Raw genomic sequence first — 23,548 nt, 5'->3', positions numbered from 1 at the left:
GTGGTTTTCCAAATTGCAGACTTGGAGAAACTTTCTGCTCAGTAACCTGGAAAGAAAAACCATATTCCTGCATGGATAATGTGAGGAATTCCAATGTAATGAAAAATATGTATGTTTTTTACATATTCAATAGCAACTGGGTAGGGCTTAGGCAATTTCATGGGGGAAGAAAGGGAAGGAAAACACAAGAAGTAAGAGGTGCTGGTCAGATAAGATTGCCAAGCCCAAATAAATTGAGTGAATTACAAACAATTGAATGGAGTTATCTAGGGAAGACAGTTACCAGACACTAACTTTTAGCTATTGTCAGCCAGCAGAGGGATTTCACATGAATTCACTGTGATTCAACTTGAAGAAAAAGAACTGATATGTCAGAAAATCCTGTTAAATACTTGCCCTTCCAGTACATTGAAAGAAATGAAATCCAGGACAGTGTTTGGGGGAGGATAATACTGCTAATACACGTGGACATTTCAGTTTTCCGTTCCGTAAGAACACTAAAATACTACATTCTAGACAGATGGGTTGGTTTGAAAAATGTCCCAAGATAGGTAAGTCTTTAAGGGTCAGAATTCAGATTCTTTTCGGCTTGCTAGAAGAGGCAGAAACGGAAGGAACTGCAAAAGACAAGAACTTGGAATTGTACAGCCCTGAGTTCTCTTGAAAAAAATAATGTGTGGGCATAGATCCCAGGTCTTACAGTGTACACTCCCAGTTCTTATGGTGTACACAATGAGTGAGGCACGGAGCTGACGCATTTCTCCCTTCCCACTGTTCTGCAATGAGACAGTGGGGAAAATAGGTGCTGTTCCAGATACACTTTCTATTCTTTTGGTTATAGAAGCCTGGAATTCCAGCTGTGCACAAGGGGTGAAAGAAATAGAAAAAAAAAAAATTATCTAATTGTTAAGGTATCTAGACTTTTTACAATGTTAGGATGCTGATAGTCCATGATAGGAAGAAAAGAGATATCCATCAACTGGTGAAGGAAATAAAGGGTGAAAAAAGTAAAAATTGCATTGCATGCCTTAATGTGTCTTCATACTTGTGTTAGAAGAAAGTTAGCTTATATCTAATTAGAAGTTAACATAGCAATAATTCTGTAATGCAAGCATGTGCACGCAATGAGCTGATGTCGCAGGAAGGAAATGACAAGTGCAGAAGAGCATAAATCAACCTCTAGCTGAAATCTCTTGTTTCTCAACAGTGCATGAAGGCTCTATAAAAATTTTAACCCTAAGTAGTTCTTAGTTTTCAGATTTTCTAAGAGGATGTTTATAGCTTTGAAACTAATGAATTGGCTCAAAAGTAAGTCAAGATATTTAAATTTGTAAAAGGTAAGAACTTAGTGATATTATATGCAGTTGATCTGCTTAAAGTAGAGGATTTGTACTTGACTGAAGTCGTGAGCAACAGCTCTGCACTGATATAGTGAACAAAGGAGACCTTGCATGTTAGTAGAAAAAAAAAGTATCAGTAATGTAAAAATTAAGTATGTCTTTATTAAATTTTAACTTTTAAATTATAATTTCAGTTAATAGTTTAGTATTTGTCTTATCAATTACTTCTGTATTAAGTCTATAATTTTTGAACTCTGAGGGTGTACATTGAATTGACTTTTTGAACTTAACAAATTTTAAACAAACAGAGCTAACAGGGACTAGCTAGAGTAGTATTTGCTTTTTTGTTTGATGAATTGCAGGACAGGGGTGCTAAAGGGCATCACAGTGCAGGTGGTTTCAATACCTTTGTGTTCTTTCTGTGTTTTTACTTGGAACTCATTAGTTCCTGTTAAAGCAGTAATCGTTTTTTGGATGCAGCTGAAATTCTTAGTTCTCAGTGAACCCTCCTGTGGTTTTTCTGCCCCTTTATTTTAGTGTATATTAGTTTTATTACAAGTCTTGACAACCTGGTATTTATCTTGTGTTTGCTTAGGCTTCAAATTCTCTTTAAAACGATAGGTCTATTTGATTTGAGAGTATATTTTATCTTTCACATTACTTCCTGTGTGGGATGAGAATGTGGAAGGTTGGAGTACCTTTACAATTCACGTTGTTGCAATATCTTTTCTTCTTCATTTCATATGAAGAAGTTCATGCCATTCATGTAGCTTAAAAGCAATTGCAATGAAAAAGGTGAGTCTCTGGAAGAGCGTGCCAAGATTCATTTTTCCAAGTACTCTTGTTTTTACTCATGTACCATTGTTTTATAATTCTTACTGGAAAGAATAGACCAAGGTCATTTGATATAAGTACTGATTTTCTTTGTGCTTTTCCACTCTGTTTTATATTCACTAACAAACTATTCTAATGAATTGGTAAGATCCTAAAGCCAGGAAGTCCTTTTATCCTTCCTTTCATGTTTTCTTTTTTTTTCTTTTTTTCATATATGCTAAATCAGTAAATACATTGTCATTGGGTAGAATCTGTTTTTTCAAAAATGAGGAAGAACTGCAGTTCTGGCTGACTTTTTTTTTGCGATGCAGCTTCATCTCATTTTTATCTGAAACTAGCAGAAGATTCTCCATGCAAATTACGTTTGGCACAGATTTAGGGTTGTGGCTGCCAAGATTACTGATGAAGTAGATGGAGAGCTACTCTTTTGCCATCATTAAATAGTGAACTGTACCTTAATGTTACTAGTAGTCTACTGCTAATGTTTCTAAGGACATGGGTTGAGTTTCAGACAACATTCAAACAAAAATGTTGTTACCCTGTTTAAGCAAGTTGAAAAAACGATCTGCCTATGAAAATACCTTAGGAAAACTCTTCATTTGAGACTCTTTATTGCCGTTTGTCGTAGCAAAGATTGGTTGGTTGATTTGGGTTTTTTGTTTGGTTTTTGCCTACCATAAACCTTTTAAAGATTTTTTCCAAAATATTTTTTATTTTTCTTTGAGTGAGAAAGAAAACTAGATTGGACCCCAAGGAGTTGTACATTACATATATTAAAAAATACTTAATATAAATGGTAAAGCCAGTTTAAATGCTTTCCTCATTGTTACTGGGCCATAAAAAACTATAATCAGAACAAGCATGCTGTAAAAGCCAACTCTTGTTCAAAAGAATTCCTTTTTTTCAGTTCAGAAGGAAGACATCAGTAATTGTATTACTTAGCAATTATAGGGAAATCCCTTTTTGTTTAAAATGGTTTATAAGCTTGAGCTAATCCTTCAATGGACTGTGGAAATAAACCGAGGCCCAAAAAAAAGGCAATTCAACCAAAACTAGAGATTAATGACAGTCAGAACCGACAATTAACTCAGAATTCTTAGTCTTATGTCTCTAGTAAGACTCAGAATCTCTGGTCTTGTATACTATTCTTCTGTATTTTTAAAAATAATATTTGATATGTAATATTTGATACATGTTACTAACAGGATTAACAGAGAATGGTATGAAAACTTTTGATTTTGGTAGACTACGTGCTAGCAAGTCTTGCTTTTAGACAGGAAGCTGTGAAAGAAGCAGTGTACTTTGTGTTGCACAAGTATATTTTATGTGCGTTGTTGGTTGAGTGGGTGGTTTGCTTGCCAGATTGAAAAGGCATTGCCAGTGATGATTAAAATGTCATATAATATGTTTTATAAATCACTTCAGAGGGTACCATTATGACTAAGATAGATTAAAAAATAGGGGCATTTCAAAGAATTCATGTATAACACTATTGCATTCTCACAAGTCAGTAGATTCCACACAGTGTTCTCAAGTGTATATATAAATAATTTAGATTTACACTGCATGTCATTGTACTTGGGTGCGGGCATGCCTACCAACCTTGCTTCCCCCAAACTGTTAAAGTGAAATATTGCTCGGCTGAACATACCTCGTTAGGAACAGAAACCACATTATTTAGATAAAAAGTTAAGACAGGAGATGACTGAATTTCTTCTACTATAAAATTGTCAGAAAGTTAATGATAGCTGATTTATCATGAGATAAATTAAGATCATAGTCTATTAAGTACAGATTAACAGGCATACTATATAACTATCTAGAAAATCTGCTTTCTATATAGTTATGAATTAGTCTCAAAAATGCTCCGTACACTTCTAGTATTCATTAAGCGAGATCTTAAAGTTATTCTGCCTTCTCACTTTTAGTATTGAGGGGTGTTATAACTTAGTCATGGAAGTTAATGTTGTGTATTTGGTTTTGTTTGTATGTAACTTTCCACTGAATTGCATTATGGTTGCATGATTCTCTTAAAGCATTGAATTAGTGCCTAAGTGAGCATAAATAGCAAGAACCTGAAACAGTTCACTTCCCTTTAAAATAAAGGAAGCTTGGACTAGTGATGTGAGGATTCTTACTGGATTGCTGTGGAGCTGTGAAGGGAGAAAAGACTGCCTAAAATATCAGAATTGGTGTATAAACTTGCCGGTGTAAATACTGCCTGCATGCTGGCAACTTTCATGCAGGCTGTATTGGGCAGTTAAGAAAGATTATGAATAAAGTGAAAAAATAATGGTTTTGAAGTCTGTTGCACTCCATCTGACAGCTGGCTCAGTGTTGTCTCTAAAATGCTATAACTTGTGAGACTACCAGTGGTCAGAAAACTATAACTATTTCCCATGCCAACCTTTCAGTTTGCTGTGCTCCCCTGAGACTGGGGAATCTGACCAGTTATGTTTAACATGCTATGACATTTAAAAAACAATTTTAAAAACTGATGGTTACAGTTGTCCTTGTGGAAGATGACTGATGTATCTTTCATGGTCTTTAATAATCTCATGAAAAAATGAAATTACCTCTTAAGCTCTGTGCTGTCGTATGGATCAGGTACTCCCTTTTTCCAAGCACATGAAGCAGCTCTATAGCCTGCTCTGGAAGTTTAGTGCTTGGGGTACTTTAGATCTGCAATGTACTGAGTAGAAAAACATCATCCTGAGGAAACTGACAGTGCTGATACATGATCTTTGATCCTTTCTCTCTCTAACCACTGCAAGATGTTCTGCTAAACCATATGCTTCTCTTTTTGCAGAGCCAGGTGTTCTGCATTGCATTGCTACTTGATTTTTCTGCTCATCTTCCACAGATAATGCTGCCCACTTCTTAAAATAAAAATAATAAATACTGTAAAATATTATTTATTTTTTTTCGCATGTCCTCTTTCTGTTTCATGGTAAGAGTTTTTTTTTCAAAACTTCTTTCATATTGTCTTCTCTTCATATCCTCTTTCTTTCTGGAAAACAGGAGACTTCAGGAAATTGGTATTTGAGGAAAAACATAGCAATGGAGATGGCTGAAGTCAGATAAAAGGAATTCCTGCACGTGGTCTGGCTGTGCAATAATTCACTGTCACTTCATTTTCCCAAAGAATGTTTGTTTGAGAGTCTTTATGCTTAAAAGAATAAAAATTAAAAAAAAAAAAAAAAAAAAAAGTTGTGTCTAATATCTGCCTGCCTTCCTGGCAGTGTGCAATGCCCATTTCTTCTCTGATGGAGTTTTGTTTTCTTTTGTAGAAAGAAACTCCCATCTCATGTCTTGGTTTGCTACAAATACTACTGGCAGTTTACAGTCTTTGGCTCATTACTAATTCCAGCCAATGTCCTTTAACACTTCAAATCTAAAGGATGGAGATATCCGACCTATAGCTTTTTTTCCATTTTAGTGCAATTTACGTGATGCTTCTGATTTCCCTTTTGTTTATGGCAATTGGTTTTGCAGCTGGTTGCTTGTAAGTAGCAATGAATTCTGGAGTATGAGGTGACTGAGGGAGGTAATAAGGCTAACTTACCCAGCTCAGGTATTTTAGATTTCTGGTAGGAAAAGAAATATCTGGATAGATAGAAAAGAATGGATTTTTCCTCACCCCGCCCCGCCAAAGGAGAATAAGAGGAAAACTCCAATGGCACCAAGAGATTATGTGCATAATGCTAATAATGCAAAATGCTGTTTCTTTGGGGTTTTTGTCAGCTTAAGTTATATTTATCATATTTCTGTGGATTCTCAGTATTGAAAGTATTCATATGGAGAAAAAAGGTGGTTCAACTGGCAAGAGATTTCAGCTCCAGTTTTGCAAACAAATGAAGGGGAAGTTCAAGTAAAAACTTTCTGTTTACTAAGTCAGTAATGTGGTATTAGTTTTCTCATTTGTATTGGATTTAGATGAGAGAAATTATTACTGGCAAAAAAGTATTTTGATCCTTTGTGGAACTTGCATTTATTAAAAAAAAAAAACACAACCACAATGTTTTTTAATGTTGTTAATACAGAAAGGAAGGCAGTTGTATATGGAGAGGTGGGCTTCCTCAAATTTATTTAGTAATTTTGTTACAGTTAATATAACTACTTTTATTTTACATCAACTACTTGTGTTTCAAGATTGTTCAATTTGTTATTGGTAAGACCAGATAGTTGAAGTTTATTTTTGAAGTAGGAATTACAGGTTTTTTGCCTCAAGGCTATGGCAGAGTTTTGGCATCATTGAAACTGAGATGGTTTATACTGGTGTACTTTTACTTTCATGTTAAGAAATTCATCAAGTATTTTTGGATTTGTTTTTAAGACAAAATTTCTCACTTACCTAGTAAAAAACATAGTGGAAGTATGTTATGAATACTGTACAAGTTTTACATCTCATTTTATGGAGCAGTGTGATTTCATTTAGAGATGAATTTGTTTTATTTTTTTTTAATGCAGGATTAGCTATATTGTGTTCTGTTGTCCTTTCCCAGTTGCTTTCACAGAAGGTCTAAAAGATAAATCTTGTCATACGTATTGTGACTACTCCTTTGAAACGTGGTATTAAAAAAAAAAAAAAAAAAAAAAGTGTTTTTTGCAAGTGTTTTGGAGGATGTGAAATTAAGAAAGTTAATAGGAACTCTTAGTCAAATTGATCATATCATAACTTTAATTTATAGAATAAGGCATTGATTGTGACATCTAAGCTATAACTGAATTATGGTGATCACTCACATGGAGAATGTGTAGCACTGGTTAATGACAGGTATGGTGCACTTTGTATTCAGTTTGGTGTCATAACTTTCTTAAAATGTTACAGTACCACTGCTGTATCATTTTCATTTGTACCCAACTGGGATATTTTAGAATTATATTTAAGATCACGGCTTACCAGCAAGGTTGTATTATTTTGTGACTTTTTAATGTAGAAAAAGGAATATGATAAGCTGTCTTCCTCCTTTTGTGGTTTAGGATTGCATATGATTCCAGCTTTTCAGCACAAATTCACATACTAGCTTTTCATTTTTATCTTTGAATTTTTGAGTCCTGTTTATGACACTGATTTTCAAAGAGTGTCATGATGTTTGAAGATGTGACTTCTGTATATAATCAAATAAAAATTGGCTTCCAAAATTTCCATCAGTGAAGAAGCAGAGTAGAACTGACCTGTTTATATTTGATCATAATAATCTAAAAGATAACCTGAATAATATTGCTTTAAATTACTGTAGTGGTATGTGTTGAGTGTTCTGAATACAAACAGGCAGATGAGGGGCATTCAGAATAGAGGATACTTTTAAGCAACACTTTTTGTATCTACAGCGTGCTGATCTGGAATGGGTGGGTTTCACTTCTCAATGATATCTGTGGACAGAATCATTGCTAATTACTAAGTACTTTTTGGAGTCCTTTGGTCATCTTTTTGGTAATGTCCTCAAATCATATCTTTCTTGCCATAGAAGTATTCTATGCAACCAACTCCTGAGGAAAAAAACCCATCGCTGTAGGAAAAAAAAAAAAGTAAATATACTGGTACTACCATTAGTTTTGTGCATTAAAGGAAACTTTTTAGCTTATAAGCTTATGTTGCTTGTTCTCAAAATTTAAGGCCTCCCAGTTTGAACACATTGAGTTACTTATAATGGTCATCAGATCTAATCCCTCTCTATTGCTTTGCAAAAGTTTTTGAATGTCTACCATGTATTCTATTAATCCACTGGAAATGTATGCAAATGGTAGAAAAGAATGTTTTCTGAAGAAGAAAGTTATCTCCTGCTGAGTAACAGGGACAAAGCTGGAAATTTTGAAGTCAAATATTCTTTGTTGCTATTAGTGTACTTAATTCCTCAATAAATTCTCCATCTTAAAAGAAAAAATATCTCTATACGATCACTTTCTGTTTCTGGTTAAGATGCCGTACATCTATTTGAGATGTAAGTCACAGAAGTGTAATGTTTCTGAAATTTGCGTACAAATTACTAAGCAATACATTACTGTAATTAGTACAAAATTTCTTGGAATACTGCTCATAGAAGAATACTGTGTATGTAATCATGATAGTCAAGACTTACCCAGTTGTTCATGATACAGCAGAACAATGTTATTAAACCATAAGGCATAGGAAGTTAGGGCCTACTTGAATCTGCTCCTCCGATCTGAAGCTACCTGCAGATTCTTTTTTTTTCCTGTCATAGAATCCTTTGTTTTTTCAACCTAGAGCCAGGAATGCCATGGTAAATAAGAATTCATTAGCCTTCACACAGGTTATGGCATAATATAAGTTGATAGCAATAGCCCGAATTTCAATCTGAATATATAATTTCATAAACAAAAATCATATGCTGCATATTCCTCTGTTTATTATTACTAGTATTCTTTATTATTAATAGTATTCTACTTTTTCAATAGCAGCCCTAATCTAATAATAATATAATGATATATAATGTATAGCAATCTAATCTATAACAATCTAATAGTAACAATAAAATATTACATAATTTAAGTGTTCAAAAGTATATATATTCTGATACTGTAACTATACCTCTGTGGGCAGATGATTATGTCTGTAACAAGTTCAGGAGTTTAGATATGATTCCTTTTGATCTTTAATATCCAATTCTGGATGGAGAAACTCTGCAGTTATCAGCTAGATAGAAAAACACATAAGAGTGCAGAACTATATGGTTTTGAAACAGATTTACTGTGAAGCAGCACATCTTTTGAATCCTGTTCTAGGATTAATTGAAAAAGCAGTGCAGTTGTATGGGAACGTGGAAGTCGAAATCGACCTAGTAATTCATGATGCAGCAATAAAAACAAACATAGTTAAGTGGATGAGAACACGCATAGTTCCTGATATTAGTTGGATTGTGTTACACATTATTATGGTAGAAGAGAATAGAAATAGGAAAGGCAAAGACAAATGTATGTTTATTACTCTTGCTAATATAGCGAAACAGCTTCAATCTAGTTTTTTGAGATTATTTTTGCGGTTATAAGGTTAAAAAGATTTATTTTGAAATGAAAGCTTTAGGATCTGTAGAAAATACTTCACCATTCAAAGTACAATTTTGGGGTCAAGTCATGCATTTGGAGCATGAAAATACTTGCTAGCAGGTGTAATTCTTACACAAGTAACCCTACTTTTATTCTGCTTTGACTTTATCACTGCCATTCATATTTGGAATTGATGTACATTTCTGCCATGTCAAAAAATAGAGGAGAATAGTTTTGCAGCTTTTCTGGGAATAGCTGATCTGTTTTTCTGAAAATAATGCTGATTGTTGTTAATCAACTTGTCAGAAATGAATAGTTTTCCTCTTTATCAAAGTGAAGAAAATTGGGACACTAAATAACAGTCTGTGCGGAACTAGGACACTCTGTTTGGAGACATAGCTCCAGACACTGTAGAGGATTTTTTTGACAGATAAGCTGTGTGCTTAAAGAGATAAATGTTAATCTAATACATTGGAAAACAGACAGATTACAGTGTATTGCAATGCATTCAAATAACAAGGCTAAGTTCTATGCACCAGCTGAGTCTGTTTCATAAAACTTCACAAATTTACTGTGAAGACCATGGCAGCAGCATCTCCTAGACTCTTGATGCATGATCCAAACATTGGTAGAGTAAGCAACAGCTCAACTACCATTTTTAATATAGAAAATTAATTTTTTTTTAAATTGGATTGTAGGGAGCTGAAAGAAGATCAACATAGTGCCTCTTATCTTTGTTCTCAGTCAGGCTTCTCTGTCACTTTCTTCTTCTTTTCAAGTTTCCAGAATAAATATTGTCTATCCTTACTATGTCCAGAATACTGATGCTTGATACAGTTGTATAAGCTGATAATTTGTATCCTATACAGCATGTGATTTCTTCAATAAAAGGTTCACATTAGTGCAGACACTGAATACAATACACATGGCAAACTCAAACTTTTAAAATGGTAGTTTAATACTGTATTGCCTCAGGCATATATGATAGGACATATTAAAGAATGATGGCGATTCAAAGAAGAATTATAGAAGCTTCAAGGTGCGAGAGCTGTTCTTGTCATAATAAGACATGTTCTTTTATGGTTAAAGCCAAGATAAGGAACAATGAAAATGAACTCATTCAATCAAGTTATCAGGTTCTCTGGAATTATTCTTAAATGTTATTAACTGAATATAGGTTTGGAGATGACTTTTCTTTAAGAGTTTTGTAGTTTCTAACATGTAATAAAATGTGTCTATATATACCCCTGACTACGAAAGAAGGCTTCATGTGGAACTAGCAAGTGGAGGAAAAGAAAGTGACAATATCCAAAAGCGAGGATACATAACTAAAATAATTAACATCATTTAAACTGTGGAAGCAAACCCAGCTATTTTGTTTAATATTAGCTGTGTGGCAATTGATATGTCGAAGAGAATAAATGCAGGTTCTTGTGCAGTCATTTGTCCTTATATTCTGGGTCCAGAATTTGTGTGGAATGTGTTAATGTAATATGCAAGTACTATGTTAGTATATCTGTACCTGAGCTAACAAGAAAGTCTGCACTGCCTTAATCCGCCTGCGTAGTTCCAAACTGGAATGGGTTTATGTTTGGCTCGGAACACGGGTGGAATACCTGTCCATACAGAGATAGCCTCTGTAGTCATTTTAATAGCCTATCTAGTTTACTGGACATGAGGCAAAATAAAGATCCATGTTAAAATGCATTGTCTAGTAGAATACTAGATGTACCTCAACAAGTTCAGTCCGGACCATAAAAATAAAAAGATAAATAAAAATAATTGATAGAGTTACTGGTTTTGTCCTGTTCTAAACTGGATCCATTAATCTGGAAAAATAGAAGTCTGTTGGAAGTAATAACCTCTGAACTTTGATCTGGATGTTTTTGTGTAACACAAGAACATACCGTGATCTTGTGAAGATTCCTGCTAATTGCATAAGAACCAGTTAGAGAAGAGTCATTCAAGCCTCCCAAAGCAGTAATACCCAAGGCAGGAGTTTTTAGACTTTTCCAAAGACTTTCAGACAAAAAGAAACTGTGGTAGCAGTTGTCTGCTTGCATTCCTCACAAAGAGAATTCTCCGTTCTCTGTCTGAACCTACTTATACCTTTATGGCTTGACACAAGCATTAGCAAGGACACAGTGAAGTTGTAAGTGCTGTTTCAAAACTGCACTGCTGTTACAACAGTGATACCAAACTGCTACCAAGAGAGTAGAAAGATTGTTTTATATGTTTGGCTGTTATATTGAAAGGGTGATTTCAGATGCTAATCATGTCTTTTTATATCTCTTGGCCCAGTACCATGAAGGGTGTGGTGAAACTGCTCCATAGGTACTGAACTTTTCTTTATTGTATACTGCTGTAGTACCTGAAACCTCCTGTATAAAATAGCTGATAAAATGAGATTTAACTGCACTGCTGTTGCAGCAATAGGGAGGCTGGTAGCCTATGCACTTCTCCCTTGCCATAAACTGATGCCTTCACAGGTTTTGTCATCCCAGAGGACCCAGTACTGGACTTTGAGTAACTTCACATCGAGTGAGCTTGTTACTGTGTCTTTCATGTAAGACAAACCTAGCAGCTGTTCTGAGAATATGTATTAAATGGTAAAAAAATCCTCAACTGAAAGCAGAAAAGAAAGAGAGAGATGTTCTGCCTTTTGGCTTCTACTTGAAGACGTGGTAAGAGTCTGTATGTCTTTTGGTTTTGTTTTTAATTGCTGATCCAATAGGATATTCTACAGCTTTTTTTTTTTTTTTTTTTTTTTTTTTTTTTGATAAAGAGTAATCATTTTAAGAAATGAACTCTTGGTTGATCTAGCATCTTGGAGGGGTACTGTCTCATCTTTTCTGAAATAATTTATGAACACATGGAAACGCAAAATACAGCAGCTCTTTTTTTGTATAAAATACAGGGCTGTTAAATATAACAGGACTAGCACTTTTAAAATTTTGACTGTGCAGCATCTTAGAAGCAAACATTGTAGAGACAAATTATAATGTTCATATAAATACATGCCTGTCTAAATTTAACACAAATAAAGATACAGTTGCCTGAGTGACTGGATTTTTAATGTTGCACAATAAGAATTCACCTTGACTGAAGTGCTGAACTGAAATCACAGGCATCACCACTTTTGCATTTCCTCATTTTATGTACATACTTCACTTCAAGATGATCACTCTCAGATAATCAAAATACTTACGTAAGTATTTGGAGGACTGGAGGTATATTTTGATATGGTTTCTTGAGCTTGGGCACAAATGTTTGAAAATCCTGGCTGGGTTCTTGTCAACAGTGAAATAACCTAAGTACAGGTCACAAACTCTGGTTTCTTTCTAGTTAACTGGGCATTTAACGAGTACCACTACAACACTGCAATACTATTGTACTATAGGCTTTTTCTGAACTTTTTGCTGTGTGATTTTTAAAAGTACTAATTCAAGTTCAAAAGGTTTGTTAAATGCAAGATTCCTAATAACCGTAAAAGTAATGTAATAATTTATAAAGACCTTGGAAAGGTAAATGCTTCTCCACGTAGCTTTTGATTCTATTGATAGCATAAAAATGATGTTCAGATCTCCTTTTGAAGGACTCTCATTAGAATTTATGAAATAAAACAGAGGCAAATACTGTTGTGCCACTTTTCTACAAAATATTTGGTGAACATTTTTAATTTGTAGATTCATAGTTTCCCATTTCTACCTGTAAATGCTTATTTGCAGAGATTATTGAATAGAACCATTAGACCTGAGACATTTTCCTGTACCACAGATGAAGATCTCTGCGTAGCCATCACCAGTATTTTCTCTCAGTACATAAATCAGGGAAATAGTCAATATACTGAACAAATATAAAAGATGTGAGAAATTTCGTATGCCATTCCAATTTGATCTTTACCAAATGATGTATATTATAAAATAACACATATTGATATTACTTCATGCAAATACCATGGAAAAATGGTTTTGACTTAGAAATATTAGTTTCTGTCACAAATTGTATTTATTTTTCCTGTGGGTAGAACTCAGGGTGCCAACAATGTTCTGGTAAAAGTTAAAATTACTCCTATGGTGACAGCAAGTGACAGACTTCATAATATTGCCTTTTTTAAAGATTTAAAGTTTCAATTTTAACAATGTATAGAATGGGCTTTTGAGGAGTGACAAAGCTCCAGTTCTTTGCTTGATGTAATTTTCAGGAGAATGTTTGACTACAATGTGTGGTTTCAAAGATGCAGCTAAGTTTTCCTCTAGTATAGTGGAACGGGCCAGCGTGCTGTCGTGGCTATCTCTGCTTTTTTTATTTCTGCAGCATTACATTTCCCTATTAAAGGAGTAAAGTGATTTAATGAGGAGGGGAAAAAAAAAATTTAACTTCTTAAGACAATGTACATATTTTTTGAGTAAATATGTCAGCATTTTATGTTTTCACAAGGCATTGTACATTAATTACATTGTATAAAGAGTATTAATATTTAATACAGACATCTCTTCTTGTTATATTTTATTGCCAAAAAGATTCATGGTAACTGACCTTGTCTGAACTCTGACAAATAGTATCTAAGAAATTATTATTTGGACCTATGCATCCATCCTATACTAGAAAAGCTTATCTTAGAATACATTATTTTAAACTTATTTTCAATTTTGAATGAGAATTAATATACTGAGTATATTTTCATTTCATTGTTGGTATGGTGGATAAAAATAAAATATTCTTTCTTACCCTGAATACTGTTTTATAGCCATTCAGATTTAGGATTCAAATGGCCTCCTGACCCTCCTTGCTGAGAAACAGAGACTGAGAAATGTTCTCAGACTATTTTTCATTAAGTGGCTGCAGATTTATTTAAATTGATTGAAAGTCATCTCTAATTACAGGTAATCATAAAGCAAATGATGATAAGGAAAAGGTAAAATTTAGTTGCGTTATCAATCATTCTTTTTTAGTGCATTCTAATTAGATTATCAACTGTTCTTTCAGAAAAAGTACTTTGTAATAGGAATAAATATCGATAAATTTACATGTTTGTTTACCCATGTTAGTATCTGTATTTCTCTTGTTTTTATATACCGAGACCACTATACTGAGTGCAATATTATTTAAAGGCAATGAAGTGTAGGCTACTGGGAAATTAAAAAATACTAAATATTTAATATGTTAATTGTACCTTTTAATCTCAAAAGGATTTGGAAGTCTCACTTTTGGGGCTGATTATTTACTGAATGCAAGTAGGAAGCTTGGAATATGTAACTGTGCTCTGCCATGGTGAAGAAGATGACTAGTATTTTATAGTTCTACATTTCTTTGCAGCATTCATGCTTTCAGTTATTTAAGCAAATAAAAAGAATTCTCCCTAGGAATTAACAGCCCCCCCGCCCCCAACCAAAACAAACCAAAGCCCAAATAAATAAAAAAACCACCGCCAGATTTGTTCAAATATCCATGTTAATGTTTTGCTGCTATAAGAGATCATGGGGGGTAGTTGATTGTACTGTATGGCCCAAAGAACTTCACGGTAAATATTTTATTGAATAAAGCTTTGTATTACAAAGGGACTATTCGGGTTGTAATTATTAAGCTAAAAATCAATATCACTTTCCCAGACTGGTACTTTATATGTAAGGGTATTCTTAAATACAATAGTATAATCAATAAACAACCGGACATTTTCCATTTTCAGTAATTAACTCTATGCAGTAGTTTTTCGAGGGACCTTATGCTTTCTGTGCTATTAATAAGGGCTCTACTTCTTCCCATCATACTTACTAAATGGAGCCAAAAAGCCTGAACAAAATTATGTTCGGTTTTGAATACATTTAGTCTTCCACTACTCCTCTCTTATTTCCTTTGGTGGAAAATACATCTATCACTGCCGAAATGGAATTGTTAGTTTTTCTTTTCAAAAAGATAAATATCAAATGAATTTTTGGACAGGAACTGGAGAACCTTCTCCTGTGCTTTGAGAGACAGCCCTGTTTATTAATGATCCCACTGAAGATCAAGTTTATTAACCTTTGTGGCTGCTGAAAGCACACACAAAATGTTTGCGTATGCGTTTCATACATATTAGGTAATATACACTCCTAAGCATTAATTTAGCTGGTGTTCTGGGAGTGACTGTTCAAAAGGTTAAGGCATAGCTACTTTATGATACTGAAGTCAACAATATATACTCTTTTTAATTTCACTGTGTCAGCACATCTGCTTTTTCAGGAATTTTACACATGTTGCAGCTAGTCCTTCTAGCACAGTCTAAAACATTTTTTTAAGGCAGTTGCTGTTGGGTAGTCGAGGAAAACAATCACATCCTTTCTGAACGTTCTCTTCAGTCTGTACAACAAATCCAGCTTTCTAAGCCTCTTTCCATACAGTGTTTCCTCCAATTTCTCACTGTCTTGATGGTCCTCTGTTTGAGTAGCTCAACTTTGTCAATGTCTTTTTTGTGTGAGGGTATGGGAAGCTGGATATAGTGCTCCAGATGTGCCTCCCAGGTGCTGACTAGAGAGCAATAATCACATCCCTTGACCTTCTGGTTATGCTCTAACTAGTAGTCTTACTTTTTACTTGTTACTTCTCCCTAAAAGGAAAGAAAGACAGCAAAAAGGGCTCCAGCTATATGGAAAGATGAGACATTTTTCACTTTCCACTAGCATAATCAAGACTAAACTTAACAGTTTTAAACTATCAACGTTGTAATAGCCTCATATTCTTGATGAATAGCCACAGCAGGATGTCTTTTCTGCCTTGATAAAGGGTGCATCTGTTATCATTATTGGTATGATTGTTTAAGAAGTAAATTAAAAACTTGACTTCATTTTAGCTTCTAAGAAAAGGATGCTTCGATGCTGGAGATATTATTTTGTTTTTGTTTAAAAATAATATTTGTAAATATTCTGATATAAGACAACTGAAAGTAATTTCTTGCTTTGAACTTTATATCAGTGAGTGTTGCCATTGTTCCGATTATTTTGTTTTAATCAGAATTTATTTTAGAGTGAACAAGTGTGAAATTATTGTTTTGAAAGATGAAAAGATCTATGGTACACTTATATTCAACGAAATTATATTTCTTGTATAATAAGTTACAGATAATCCATATATTGTCTTTGTACCAGGAAGAAAATTGTTATTTCTCAGAATAAACTCACTTTACTTCCAAGAATGGCAAAATAAATAGCTAAAACAGATTAAAAAAATGTTTAGAAAGTAGTGTATTAACAACTTTTAAAGACAGATCCATTAGAACTCATTAAAACTCTGGGTTTTTTTTTAACAGTTAGTGAAACTAATTTGAATGAAAACTCAGATTAAGCATATATCCTCACATGTGTTCAGGTAGTTTGTAATAACCTACAGGAACAAATGTGAATTTCAGGAATCGCAATAACTATCATTGTGACAAAACCCCATCCTTTACATAAAGACCAAGCTACCAGTCTGGCAGAACTTTCCTGGCAGATACAGCTGCCAGTGCAGTTTCTGTAATCAATGCATTATATAGGGTAAAAATCTTTTTACAGATTTTGTATAAGGCAATGACGCTGCTCTGCTGAGACAAGATACAGAACTTTAAGTTAAGTAGAAGAGCTTTTCTCTTCCAAATGCACTTTTCTAATTTGAAAAGGATGTTCTGTTACTTGGCAGGGTGGTTGAAATTATACAGTTCATAAAGAAAAGATATATTTTGAGACACTGTGAATGTATATACTGAAATTGTTCCTGAGATTTGAACTCAGAATATGAAAAGTAGCTATAGTACTTCATAAAAAATACGGGTTTTGCTCTGATTGACTGCTAAATTAGCTTAGTAAAATGTTTTAGTATGTTTTGTTACTAATATTTTTTATATATATTTTGCAGACAATAAAAGTGGTTACAAATTGACCTTAATCATTCAATTCGTTTTCTCATTGGTCTTTTCTAGTATATTTGTTCAGTCCCATTTAACCACAAATCAAATATATGCTACTTCTGAGAGCTGGTAAAAAGAATTATTGATGCATTGTATACTGATAAAAGATACTGTTCCATAATGACTGGGTAGAGGAAAAGAAAGAAACCGTATTACCTGAACAATACTTCCAATTTAAGATCTCTGATGAAATTTTTGTAAAAATGGTAAAGTACCCTAAACTGGATGCCAGTGAAGTGTATTCATAAATGTTTTAACATATACAAGTGACAGTGTTTAAAGTAATAGAGTACGTAATTATAAACCTCAACAGTGTTGTCAAACTAGCCAGCCTTTGATAAAACAGTCTTCTGTAAATGATTGGCTTTGTGGATTAAGGTAGTTTTGTTGATGGCTTCTATATACAGGTTAAAGATAATTTTTCATTATAATTGTGGAAATACTTTGAAAACAGTTATATTAAACTTATTTCCAAAAACACTGTATATATGAAATTATTTAAATTATATTGTTTAGCAATATGTAATTAGAAGGATCAAGAGCATCATTTTTCTTCAGTATTAGTGGGAAATCACCGGTTGTGTTTTGAAGGAACTTGTATACACCTCTTAACTTGAAAGGATTATGTTGTAAAACATGCTTTTCTCAGAGCTAAGAGGGGTTTTTTTGGTGGGTTGTTTTTTTGGTTTATCTGCTTGACTCTATGCTTTAGACAGTAGACACATGGAGTCTAGTTGTGACCTAAGCACTTTTGTCATAATTTCTGGAATTTCTGTAGGTAATGTGATGTACTCCCATTTTATTTTCATTCACTTAATAACACATCCCTAAATTCAGTTTAGTAACCCCATCTCTCTCACTTGCATGCGTGTAATCTCACTGAAATTATTCAGATTTTTATCCTGATTTTTGGATCCTGCTGTCTATGTCTGACTGCCAGTCCCTCACATCCCTCGTAACATTCATTGCCTGTGCTGATTGTTCCTATCTGTGGCATGGCATTAGACTTGCTGCAGTTTTATAACTTGGATACAGCATTGTCCTTCAGTCTTCATGTAAACCAGGTGACCCATCTATTGAGGAACCTACATATATGTAAGTTTTCTCATGGCCTTTGCAAAAACATGTTCTTTGTGTTCCTGTTCGTATGGAGAATTCCTGGCTCCAAGGTGTTTGAGCTACTTCCCAAGAGGCAGGTTCTCAACTACTAGCCAACCTCGCATATAAAATTATAAATAAAAGTGCTGTGGATGTTTTTTTTGAAAGAACTGTGCTATGCTTGTTAATAACGTAGAGGCACTGGCTGTGTGAGGACATGAGGGTGTGAAAGTACAGCTGATATTATATGGATCTATGTCCGTATAATACCTGTTTGATGGTGGCCTCTGTGTCCTCACGGTGACATGGCTCCAGGGTAGGGCCATTTAGACTGTGTGCAAGGAAAACCTAAAGGAACTGTAAAAACTGGGTGCTCCCCAATGTTTCCTTTGCTTTTCAGAAAGGACTGATTTAGTCAGCTAACACGATTCCTGTTAAAGGGTATTTGAATTGTTTTAATGCTGAGTTAGTTGAATAAATCTTAATACAATTTACCTGTATCCCTTAATGAAGTTTTAAACATCCTTATGAGTCATTCTGTTACCTGTACAACTGTCTTCTAAGGTTGTGCTTAATTGAATTTATGTCAGATGGGATTTAAAACTTTCATAATATATGCAGAATAAGTGTAATAGGTTTTGCTTTGGAATATGATAACCAAGGGACATTTTAATTCCTCAAGTTAACCCAGTGTATATAATATTTCTGTCTCAAACTGACGATAGAATCTTTAGTTCCTCTCTCTTCCCCCAACCAAGAAAAAGAGAAGTGCAGAAAATGAGTATTTTACAGTAGATACTCCATTTACATATATTTCCTGTGTATAGGAGCATAAAGTTTTGAAATGTGTAGCCAGGCAGGATATTTGCAGAAATAAATACAGTAAATGCTTTTTAATGGCTTAACATAAATATACTGTACCTGGCTCAATACTGTAGTGTCCACATTTCTTTTGCATGAATGTTAAATTTGTGGTTACTCTGGGGATGAGAGAGAATTTTACTGGTGTTCTTTGGGATACAGAAATAAGTTAATATTTGTAATCTACATTGCTAGGAAGAGTAAAATGAGAGGGATAACAGAAAGAATTCCTGATGTTTTAAAAGCATTTTTAGCCATGGAGGTTGTTACTGAAATCATAGAAGATTTTACTTAAAACAAACTATTTTTCTTTTTGGATTTAAGAAATTCTCATAGAATTTGGCTATGACAAGTGGAATTCACAGCAAATACTGACATTTGTATAGAAGGCAGATGGAAAGAGGATTTTAAACAGATCTATTCTTGTCTTTGGTATTATATATTAATAACTTATGCCCCATGCTTTTGGGTAGTGGGATGGAGTTAACTTTCTTCATAGTAACCCATATGGTGCTGTGTTTTGAATTTGTGACTAACCCGGTGTTGATAACTCACCAATGTTTCGGCTGTTGCTGAGCAGTGCTTGCCCAGTGTGAAGGCTTTCTCTTACTGTGCAGACAGGGGATGCAACCGGGACAGCTGACCCGAATTGGCCAAAGGGACCCTCCATCCCATAAAACGTTATGCTCAGCAATAAATCCTGATACCAAACCTAAAAAACAAACAATGTGGGGAGTTTTGTCTCCCAAGGTAGTTGTTGCTTAGAGACTGGGGGAGCATCAGTGGGCTTGTGGGAAGTGGTGGGTGGTTGTCTTTGCATCACTTGTTTGTTCCCCCTCCCCTTTTCCTTCACTTATTAAACTGTCTTTATCTTCACCTATGAGTTTTCTCACTTTCGCTTCATTCTCTCCCTCATCCTATTGTGGGGGGAGCAAGCAAGTGGCTGTGTGGGTGCTTAGCTGCTGTCTGGGGTCAACCCACCATGGAGCGTCACTCCATAACCTACAGTAAGAACAGGGAAAAAAAAAAAAGTACTCTTTGATTTTTATAAACAAAATAAGTAAGCATCAGAGAGGTATGTAATATACTTAGTCCACTATCTAGTTCACTGGAATCCCCCAGTGGAGATGCACAGGTCTTACAGCTGGCAGCATTTGGTTGTGTTCAAAACAGAAATGTGTGTCTTAGACTTTTTTTGATAGGTTATAAGATCTTGCTCTTTTCCTAGGAAATGGGATGTAAATACAATTCCAGTTTACAAGGAGAGTGAAAAAACTGACCCTAGGTGTTATGAATGTTAGCTATTATTAGTTTTATTGGTGTCGAAGCAAATTGTGTGTAGGGCTTTTTTTCTGAGTAAACTTTTGCATTTAAAAACTTGCATTGTTTCTGTCACGAACAAGCTGGCTTTGGGTATTTTGTATTCTGCTGTTGATCAGTGCTTTGTATTGTTTCTCTTTGTTAATAAGTAGGTAAATTTCTCCAAATCAGAAGCTTGGTGCTGAGTTCATTCATGTTTAGGAAGCCTTTGATTCCTGACAAAGGAATCTTTCTAGCTACAAGATATTTGAAGGAGAAATTCAAATGAATTTGAAGTGTGTGTTTCACCATGCAGCTAAGACAAGGTGGTATACCATTAAGAATTAAATCTAATTTTTTAACCAAAATGGTTCTTGAATAAATAAGGATGTATTTTCTTTCCTTTTCTGATCAATTAAAAAAACCACAATTAATACACAGTATTGAAAGTATGAGAAATTCTAGGTTTAAGTATTTTACACACTATGGTACATATGGGTTGCTCACTGTTTCTTCTTGAGTCTTGCTGACTTTCAGACTGTTGGCCTTGCATGCTGAATTAACTAGGCTATATGTAAGAATGCATAGTTAAACTCAAGTGGCTCTCATTTCTTTTGATCATAAGGTAATATAAAATAGGAATATAGGCTTGGTTAAACCTATATTTTATATATTGGTATAATCTTATCATTACTGCCATTGATCTTGTGTAAAGTTTAGCAGTGATTCATGAGAATATTTGTTATCATATTAAAAAGGACAAAAAGCATCTTCACCTTTTATGAATGTGTATGCATTCTAGAAATACACAATTTATCTAGCAGACTCAGGGCATTATTTAATATCCTTATGAGTTATGAGGAAGAAATGTGGTGATATTGGAGGCAGTTGTGACTTGCACAGTTCTAGGTTGTAGGTGACAGTGAAGTGAAAAGGAATTACTTCATCCTTTAGTCCTACGGTTATTCATCTTGCACATGTAGCAGTGGTTAGTATAAAGAGTGAATAAGCTGTTCAAGATAAAATAATAGTGCTGGTAATGGCAGCCAGGCATGCAGACATTTATGGGACCTGTGAGCTGTAGTCCCTGCTCACAAGAAGTGTCAGACAGATATGGTCTGAGAGCAGCCTGACCTTTGGTATAAACTGTTATGGCAGTGGTATGTTCTCCACAGATTTTGCTTTTTATAGATTTTAAAGTTAACAAATGTTAATTTTAAATGAGCTGGAGGGATCCAAGTTGGTGCAAATGAATTATGTGACAATTTCATGGGGCTGTTATGACCCCTTAGACTTAGGGCTTGTCATTAGAAACTCATCAAAATGTATTTATGGACCTTAATTTCATTGAACTGTCTTGTGTTGTTTTTCTGCTTTTTTTCTTTGTGAAATATTAAGTCTTGGTAGTTTCTTTTGTATTAGTAACGTGGCATATATTAATGTTTGAGCATACTCATTGACAAACACACAATGACAGATTAAAATGTGCAATTGAAATTCTAGTTTTCAAACTTGGTATTTTCCTGAAATAAATATCTTAGACTCCCTAATGGCTAGCTGTGTCCTCTTACACAGCATACTAGAGGAATGCTCGCTGGAGATTGAACAAAAGATGAGTAAGTTTCAAAGAGAGGTTTAATCAAGCAAGCTGAGATGTATATGATCCAAGGGTTGAATAATTTTTACTTATCTACATTTTGAAATGCATGTTGGTGTGACAAGATGACATTACAGCTGAACTCTTAAAATATTAAGATGGTTTGATTAAAACTTAAAAGGAAGTAACTGGAAAGTCAAACTACTGTCAAATTTGTTACAGAGTATACAAACAAACTTACCAATGTTGCTTCGAGTTTTCAAAAACTTAGATTATCATGTTTTAAATTGTTGGAGCAATTTTAAAACAGAACATCATGGAAAAACTCCTGAGTTCCTTTATTTTGTAGCCTGCCTAAAATCATGGCAGAGAATTTTCCTAGGGGAGAACAGTAAATTCTACTCCCATGCTATTTTATGCTTCCTTTCTTTGATTTACTTTATATATTCCTGATTTATTTGTGCTTGTCTGAGAAAAACTGTGAGCTGACAACTGACTCAGCAGTAATGGGATCGCAATAATCAGTAATTTAGCAAAATACATTTTTTGTTTTTCAACATCAAGAAAACAAGTTAATCTAAGGGAAAAAAGTGTGAGTCATCAACTTGGAGTTCACTCACTAGCAGCCTGTCACCCCACTTTCTTAAGAATATTTTTCTGTGCTTCTTCAAAGGATTTTTTAGATATCTTCCCTTCTCTGTTGTACTGGTGGTCAGGGCAGCAGCTGATTTTCATTCAGTTGACAGTGGCCCTAGCACCTGCTACAAGTGCGGAGTACTAGAAGTTAAATCAAGCTCGGTCCCCTGGGAGATAGTAATTCAGGTCCTTGTATTATGCTAAGGAAGATGAGCGATGGGATATGTTATCAGAAGGAGATTATGAATTAATATGTTGAAATAAGACAGTGCCTCTTCCCCTTTCTCCCAGCCCAGGAAGGATTTCTGTCCTAGCTGAAGTCTGTGATATCCTTTCCTTTAAGACTTCGTTCAGTATTAGAATGCAGAAGGAACACATCAAGCTGGAAGAGACAAGAAACTTCTCTCTTATGATTTTTCTTGCTATCTTGACTGTTGTTTGCTTGCTTTGGGAATTCTTTAAGTGAGCTGTTGCTGATTTTTTTTTTTTTTTTCTTTCCCCCCTTTCTGTACTCATTTGACTGATCCTGGTTAAGATGGTCTGAAACTCCTAAAAAATCAGCTGTCCTGTATCAGTTATTTAATGAGATAATTGCATCCAGTTGTTTCCTAATCTAGCTACAATTTTTTTTTCCCCTGAGATGTCTTGTGCACTTTCATTTGCTCTTGTTCTTTCACACTTGTTCTCTAGTGTGCTCTTGTTCTCTCACACTTGCTGTCTCTTTCTTGCAAGTTGAGTTCTTAGTTGAAATGTGATGTAATGGGGTAAATGCTATCAATTTTGGGGGAGAAGTAGCCGTGTGACTGTGACTGGTTCATACTGGGCTATGAAAAAGTTGTTTTGTGGATTGATGACTGGATTGTGGAGCACAGGAAAAGACAGATGACACACAGCTTGAGGCATGCCATTAGTAGAAAGCACTGTGACTTGGAAGGGGGATGCCCTACAGCAAAC

At 34.5% G+C, this 23,548-nt stretch overlaps 1 protein-coding gene across 7 annotated transcripts in view; it reads left to right on the top strand.

Moving 5' to 3' along the window:
* SDK1 (sidekick cell adhesion molecule 1) overlaps window positions 1–23,548 on the top strand; it is a 417,371-nt gene that overhangs the window by 50,783 nt on the left and 343,040 nt on the right. The window lies entirely within an intron of this gene.

The sequence above is a fragment of the Aquila chrysaetos genome, chromosome 25 (assembly GCF_900496995.4).
Source record: "Aquila chrysaetos chrysaetos chromosome 25, bAquChr1.4, whole genome shotgun sequence".
NCBI classification, from domain to species: Eukaryota; Metazoa; Chordata; class Aves; order Accipitriformes; family Accipitridae; genus Aquila; species Aquila chrysaetos.
The sequence above is the reverse complement of the archived record's forward strand: the minus strand, read 5'-3'. Positions and strand labels throughout refer to the sequence as shown.